Below are 6,676 nucleotides of genomic sequence, written 5' to 3'. Positions count from 1 at the left end.
TTCTGCTTTGTAGCCTACACATGTGAGTTATCCATCTGAAATTTGGATGGGCTATCCTACTAATGAACAAGCATGTTGACATGTAGTTCTACAAAAAAAAAAATGTATGTCATGGGAACAAATAAAACCCCTAACCCACCTCCGCAACAAGGTATTCAAGGACAGTGGAGAGACAGACTAGGGTATTGACACCCACTTGCTCGGCATACTTTCCAAAATTTGAGAAATCAAGTGATTAGGTACAGGGAATTCGACACCGACTTTACTAGATAGGCATAGGATTTCAATGCATTGGGCCTCCCTCTACCTCCCTTAGTGGAGGCTCTGCCAGTTGAATTTTACCATAAACCCTAGAAAGGAATTGAAATTGGAAACTAGAATTTGCTAGAAAATGCCAGGCTTTTATGGAGATGAAGTGGTCAGTAGATGGTTTTATATAAGAATTTAGTGAGATAGTGCTAGAGTTTTATGGAGATGATGTGTCGTGAAGATTGAAAATGAGAATTTTAGATTTTTATTTTCCTTTTAAGTAGAATTCACGTGTGAAATGACTAGTTAAAAACTTTCACAGTTGAGTATCTCCATATATAGTATACTGTTTTCATCTATTTAGCAATAAAGACATGGTCATCTGTCTTTCTATTTGCATAAGTTGTTACAGAAGCCTCGAAAAATGATTATATTATGATGCAGCGTGCTATAATCACCACCCATTGCTGGACTAATGAGATGAAAATTTTCATCAAGGTGAATGGTAATCACCAAGATGACTACTAAAACATTTACAAATCTTCATTTAATACAAATTATCAAATGAGAAATCACGTTATTGAGTATTCATCCTTTTCAGCCACACTACGTGCGGTGCACGTGCAATTCACATGCGACAGATGTGAAATGGACACCTAAACTCTTTTAAAATTCCTTCCTGAATGAGCACATTTAAATATTTAAAAAATTGGGAAATGAACAAAAAAACTGGAGAATTTGTCCTTCCAAGCTTTAATATAACTTGTAAGATTCATGTGCAAGTCACTCGATGTATGTAATTTTTTGTTTTTTTTTTGGGTTTTTGGACGATCATGAAAAGAACTAAAATGTAAAAGATGGGAATTACAGCACCAGAAGCTCTAAAGTATAAACAATCAACTTCTACCATCTTTGGAATGAAGTACTCACCACTGAGCACAAGCATGGACAAAAACATGGATTAACCATATAGAAAATGCGAGTAACAGTATAAACCAGAAATGAAGTCCCAAAATGGTATCAACATCCAATGGGCATTCATATCCAATTTAGTCCAAAGATTAGTGCTTTATGTATCATATGCAACATAATAGAATATTCATTTCCATTCGATATTTCAAACAATGCCAGTTACCACAAAATAGTTAAGCAGGTAACATCTGTGTCTTCAGTCGCATATTCTTAAGACAACTGATTATTGACATATTAAATTAAAAAAACATAGACTCGTATAATTAAACAAAAAAAATATTATATTTTAGAAGAGGCTTAACTGATAAAAATCTGAAGACCAAAACCCTTAGCCACTGTTTGACAACCGTTATCTTGGAAAACTATGTTTTGGACAGTGTTTTTTAGGAAAATGTGTAGTTAAAAAGTAAGGAAAAGTTTTGGATTTACATGCAAAATATTACATTGTGCGGATATGTGGTTGAAAGTGAGAATGCAGAAAAAAGAGTATCAAATAATAGTGATCAAATAAGGGCTTAATATCCATCCAAACACTGTAAATAATACATTAAAAACCGTAGAACTATTGCGAAGCAGAGCCAATCTCTTTTTCTTTTCTGCCAGCTGTCTTTGGCAACAAATACTGATTAATGTTAGTCAGAACCCCCACCATTTGCAATGGTAACATATCCCAAAAGCTTGCTCAACTCGTCGTCATTCCTTACAGCCAATTGTTTATGCCTAGGCGCAATCCTGTTCCTCTTCTTGTCCCTGGCCTCGTTTCCTGCACGCTTCAAAACCTCAATCAACAGAGCCATATAGTAAATCCTGAACATAAAAAATGTACGAAATGGGAACAAACAAAACCGATAACCCATCGCAGCAGCAAGGTATTCAAGAATGGCAGGGAGGCAAACCAGGGCAACGGCGTCGACACACTCATCAAACTTTCTATTCCTTATAAATCTATCGATTCTTCCAAAAGAGAACTCTAGCAGTTCATTTTTTTTTGTGGTTTAGTAGAGATTTTTAAAACTGTCAAACCTATGTTTCAGAGTTTATTATCCACTAGTTTAGAAAGATTTTTAAAAGAATAAAATTATATACATGTCCCTAAGTAAAATTTTCGGTTTATGGGTTCTTATATGAATTTTTTACTTATAAGTGATATTTTACTAATAAATAATTTTTTTTTGTGTATAAGTTAATATTTAACTTAAAAAATTAAATAAAGTTAAAAATTTTAAATATTTAAATTTAGTGCAGATTTGAACAGTTCAAGTGCGAGGAAATGAGGAGATATTGCATTTGAGAGCAAGCCATAGTTCTTAGGAGACGTTGTAGGCTATGATCTGAGTGAGGAAAGTTTCAGTGAGGGGAGCATTTATGGTGGGAATGAAGAAGGAATCCAGGCCACTGTTTCATATTGAGGTTTGGAATCTGGAAGAGAGCATCAGAAATGTGATGGGGGGAATCAACTTCTTTTGGAGGTGGTTTCACTATGCCATGAATGTAACCAAAAATGGACTGACCATGGAAGTAGGATAGGGCATGATTTCTTCGCATGGGGTAGTTTGTGTGATTAAGATTGGTATTGATGGTGAGAAGAAGTTGGATAAGGAAGCACAGGAGAGAGAATGATAGGTTCGTGATTTTTTTATATATTGAATCGTGAAAACACGTTCTTTATATATAGAGCTCAACACAATAACTATTCTACTTTGTAGCTTATACATATGAGTTAAAATTCAAAAGAACTATACTTCTACCTATCTCAAAAATATTTAAATTCCAATAGGTTATCCTTCTTAAAATTCAAATGAGCTATCCATCTTGTTGGAGGAAAGATGGGTTTACTAACTTGGATTAGCTAAGGCTTTTAAGAGGACAATACTAATAGGAAGAAGGAAGTGAAAAAAGGAAACTTGTATTTCTCAAATTCAAGACTTTACACACTTTTTGGCTTGTTACAAAATGGAGGGCACTACCCCTTTATATAGTGTTTACAAGAAGATTCTAGTCCACACATTTTCTAGAGACACCTAGACCACATATCAAGATATTTTCCTAGAATTCTCTAGATATTCTTTATAAAACTACATATCTTACTTAGATTTTTATATAGATTTTTCTAGATAATGCTTCTAGAAATGCTATGCATGTTGGGCCTTTTCATTGATTTGGGCCTATAAGCAAAATCCTTAAGCCCATATTATTTAGTCCAAAAATCAAGTTTACTACTCAACATCCCCCCTTAAACTTGATTTTGATACTCCAAGTAGAGTTCTTAATTTGCGGAACACATCATGCTTGAGTGGCTTAGTGAGAATGTCGGCGATCTGCTCCTGGGAGGTTACATATTTTAGCTGCACTTCTTTCTTTGCAATGCTATCTCTTATGAAGTGATATCTTGTATCAATGTGCTTGCTTCTATCATGGAATACTGGGTTCTTTGCCAATGCCAATGCCGATTTGTTATCAACATGGATTTCGATTGGCTCTTCTTGTGATACTCCAAGCGTCTTCAACAAGTTTCTAAGCCAAATCGCATGGCAGACACTTGATGTAGCTGCAACATATTCAGCTTCACATGTAGATAGTGCTTCGATCGATTGCTTCTTTGAGCTCCAAGTGAAAGCTGTGTCGCCCAAGTAAAACACGTACCGAGACGTACTCTTTCTATCATCACTATCTCCGCCCCAATCGCTGTCACTATATCCAACAAGTTTGAACTCATTAGATGATGAATAGACTAAGCCATAATCAAGCGTACCTTTGATGTAGCGAAGAATTCTCTTTGCAGTTTTCATATGGGTCATGGTAGGTGTCTCCATATAGCAACTAATGAGCCCAACTCCAAAAAGGATATCTGGTCTTGTGCACGTCAAATATCTTAGACTTCCAACAAGACTCTTAAAAAGTGTTGGATTTACCTTTTCACCTTCATCATTCTTCGACAACTTGATTCTGCATTCAACGGGGGTGCATACGGGCTTACAGTCCTCCATATTTAATTTCTTTAGAATTTCTTTTGCATATCCTTCTTGTGAGATGAAAATGCAATCCTCCATTTACTTTACCTCTATCCCAAGATAGTAGGCCATGTGGCCAATATCCGTCATCTCAAATTCTTGAGCCATGACTTTCTTAAACTCAGTGATCATACTTTGATTATTTCCTGTAAATATAAGATCGTCTACATACAAACAAACAAGCAAAATATCTCCTTTCTCATTTACCTTTGTATAAAGGGCATACTCGTGAGGGCATTTTGTGAAGTTATTTTCTAGAAAATACTTGTCAATTCTACTATTCCATGCCCTTGGAGCCTGTTTCAACCCATATAAAGCCTTTTTTAGTTTCAAGACTTTACCTTCATGTCCTTTTACTTTATAACCCATTGGTTGCTCCACATATATTTCTTCTTCGAGATAACCATTTAGAAAAGCTGATTTCACGTCCATTTGAAATATCTTCCACTTATTTTGCGCTGCAAGAGAGATAATTAATCTTATGGTTTCTAAACGAGCAACAGGAGCAAATACCTCTTCATAATCAATTCCCGACCGTTGGTTGTAACCTTTGGCAACCAATCTTGCTTTGTATCTTTCTACGTCTCCTTTAGCGTTCTTCTTTGCCTTGTACACCCACTTAACTCCGATTGCTCTCTTTCCTTTGGGAAGAGTTGTCAGCTCCCACGTGTCATTTTTCTCTATAGCCTTAATCTCTTTATCCATAGCATTTCTCCATCTTTTATTTTGCACCGCGTCTTCATACCCTATTGGTTTACAATCGACAAAAAGACAAAAAAGTGTGAGATCATTTTGATTTTCGGTTACCTCATATAGCTCTTGTAGGCTCCTCATCCGTGGTGTCCTTTCTCTTGAACTTTCTCCTTGTGAAGATGATGGAGAAGCATTTCCATGAGTAGGTGATAGAGGTGGACTGATAATCTCTTGCTGCTCTCCATTCTTTTGTTCTTCTTCATAAAAGAATGGTAAGAAGTCATAGTCTTCTTCTTGGACACCCCAATCCCAAGCTCCTTCTTCATCAAACTCGACATCTCTACTTATGGTGATCTTCTCATTGCTTGGATTATACAACTTGTAGCCTTTAGAGCGAGAGTCATAGCCAATGAAGACATACCTTTCACTTTTGTCATCTAACTTGGACCATTTTTGATCTGGTACATGAGCATATGCAATGCTCCCAAATACTCGTAAGTGAGAGATGCTGGGCTTTCTTCCACTCCATGCTTCTTGTGGTGTCTTATTCCACACACTTCTAGAAGGTGATCGGTTAGACAGATACACGGCGCAATTAACAGCTTCAGCCCAAAGTTCTTTGGGCAATCTCTTACTTTTGAGCATGTAGCGGGTCATGTTAAGAATGGATCTATTCTTTCTTTTTGCTACTCCATTTTGTTGTGGAGAGTATGGAACCCTCAATGGACGACGAATTCCATTCTCCTCACAATATTTCTCAAACTTTTTGGAGGTGAACTCTCCTCCTCTATCCGATCTCAAGGCTTTTATACTATATCCGCTTTCTTTTTCAACAAGAGTTTTAAACTTCTTAAAAGTTTCAAAAACTTCCAATTTTTGTTTAAGAAAATAGACCCAAGTCTTTCTACTGAAATCATCGATAAAAAGAACAAAATAATTGTTCTTACCGAGAGAGCTTGGATTAATTGGCCCACAAATATCGGAGTGTACAAGTTCTAGCGGCTTCTTAGCTCTTGTAGATGCTTCTTTTGGAAAACTTTTTCTCGAATGCTTTCCAAGTAAGCATCCTTCACATAATTGATCCGCATGATTTATTGGAGGCAAACCTTTCACCATTTTCTTCTTACTTAACAACTTTAAGCCTCCAAAATTAAGATGCCCAAATCTCAAGTGCCAAAGCCAAGATGAATCTTTAAAACAAGCTTTTAAGCATTTAGCGACATTATTTTGAATGCTTAACGCAAACATTCTATTTCTTGTTATAGGGACTTTGGCAATCAAATTTTCTCTTTAATCTCTTATTGAAAGACTATGATCCTTTAAATGAATATCATAGCCCTTCTCTAAGAGTTGTCCCAAACTTAAAATGTTATTCTTCATATTGGGCACATAAAAGACGTTTGAGATAAACTGATGCGTACCATTTTTTAAGCGGATCAAGATTTTACCTTTTCCTTTCACTGGGATCTTGGATTCATCTCTTAACGGTAATGTTGCCGCTTACTGATTCATCAAGCTCCACAAACATGTTTTTTCTTCCACACATATGATTGCTTGCTCCTGTATCCAAATACCAAGTATTCTTTTCTCTGCTCTCTTCACCTTTGTAAGCCAATAGTAGTGCAGGATCTACTTCACTTTCCCGACAAGCGTAGTTGGCTTTCTCCTCAACTTGGTTAGTAATATTTCTACATTCTGAAGCATAATGACCAAATTTGTGACAATTGTAACATTTAATTTGAGATTTGTCA

At 36.1% G+C, this 6,676-nt stretch overlaps 1 pseudogene; it reads right to left on the bottom strand.

Moving 5' to 3' along the window:
* Nucleotides 1–1,783: 1,783 nt before the first annotated feature.
* LOC111392746 overlaps nucleotides 1,784–6,676 on the bottom strand; it is an 8,559-nt pseudogene continuing 3,666 nt past the window's right edge.

The sequence above is a fragment of the Olea europaea genome, unplaced genomic scaffold (assembly GCF_002742605.1).
Source record: "Olea europaea var. sylvestris unplaced genomic scaffold, O_europaea_v1 scaffold971, whole genome shotgun sequence".
In the NCBI taxonomy this organism is placed as follows: Eukaryota; Viridiplantae; Streptophyta; class Magnoliopsida; order Lamiales; family Oleaceae; genus Olea; species Olea europaea.
Note: the sequence above shows the minus strand (reverse complement) of the source record. Positions and strands in the feature narration are given on the sequence as shown.